General features: G+C 49.6%; 1 protein-coding gene across 1 annotated transcript in view; it reads left to right on the forward strand.

Moving 5' to 3' along the window:
* LOC109474811 (WD repeat-containing protein 81-like) overlaps positions 1-1,426 on the forward strand; it is a 20,389-nt gene that overhangs the window by 9,354 nt on the left and 9,609 nt on the right.

Genomic DNA, 1,426 nt, shown 5'->3' on the forward strand with positions numbered 1-1,426 from the left:
GGAGAGAAGGTTTCCGCGCTCCAACAAGACTGCTTCCAATCGGCGACTAGAAAGGACCTCGGATTAAGCCAGCCTTTCATAGAGGCTATTAACATGTTCGTGCAGGTCCAATTCACATGTTCGCGCAGGTCCAATTCACATGTTCGCGCAAGGGTAATTCACAGATACGCATGGAGCGCTCGCCTTTTGTCAACGGTTGGTTCTATTAGCTTACGTTATAGTTGAAGGTTCCAACAGAGAAAGGTTGAACATTGGTAATGTTACAACAAAGGCATTGCTGTGCAGTTTTTAAGCATCCCATGCAAACAAACCAAGACAAACTTTGCAGTACTATTTTTGCTGGTGAAATGTGCCATTCTTTTTATTACACAACTTGCTGCGGAGCGGTGCGTTACCCTCCTATGACCAGTGAGATCAACCCGCCACCAAACAACATGGCGCCTTGGCGGCACTTTTTTTATCTGTCCACGTCCCCCAGCAATATCGCTTAGCTTGCGGGTTCCTGTGGTAGTGATCTGTTTAAAGTTGTTTTTCGTAGCAGCAATGACTACGGGATTTTGTTGAGTGGATAGGGCTCGGTTTTCGGGAATGGTTGGCGTTCTACCGACGGGTTGATCGGCGACAGCTAGAAAGTTGCAAGTTTCGGCTCGTCGAGGAATGGGGCGTGAACACCTCCCTGCACTGGTGGCGTTTATTGCGGGAAGTTCACACATCCATGCCAATCGCTCCTAAGTGTTTTTTGATAGCCCTTTCTAGTCGCCGATTGGAAGCAGTCTTGTTGGAGCGCGGAAACCTTCTCTCCGTGGCAAAAGTCCCTCGGCAGCAAATCGTCCCTCGCGGCGGCATATTACTTGCGTCGCTCACAGAAAAAATTACGCCCACGCCCAACAAGACTGCGAAGGAGGCTAGTCCTCTCTAACAAAACTCTGAACCACTCCCATTTCTTAAACTAATGTGAATACCCTTGTCCTTAACAGCTAGTTCCCAGGAGAGGAGTGAGGACCTGCAGGGTTTCGGCTATAATGTCCAGATGGTCGGCAACAGGATTGAGCTGAAGTCGGACCCCTCTCCGCAGCCCGCACCTGTCGTGCCCAAACCTGCCATCCAGACCAGGCTGCTGAAACACTTTGCGGAGGGGCCGCCCGTCATGGACGAGACCATCTGTCCGAGTCGGGTGGACCTGCCCAGGAGTGACCGCCACCTGAGGGGCAACTGGCAGGCCTACTGGGACTATGAAATAGGTGAAATAACCTTCACCCTGCTACCTAACCTGAGAAATTTGTTGCCAAACAGCTACCTTCGCATGCTGGAGGTTAAAAGAGCTCAGTAGTTTTTAGGATGATTTTCATAGTGAATGCCTGCCACATTGCATGACATCATGTTCAAGTTTTGCCCATAACAGGAAGTGTGTATAATATGTAATTTG

The sequence above is a fragment of the Branchiostoma belcheri genome, unplaced genomic scaffold (assembly GCF_001625305.1).
Source record: "Branchiostoma belcheri isolate BF01 breed outbred unplaced genomic scaffold, Haploidv18h27 scaffold32, whole genome shotgun sequence".
NCBI classification, from domain to species: Eukaryota; Metazoa; Chordata; class Leptocardii; order Amphioxiformes; family Branchiostomatidae; genus Branchiostoma; species Branchiostoma belcheri.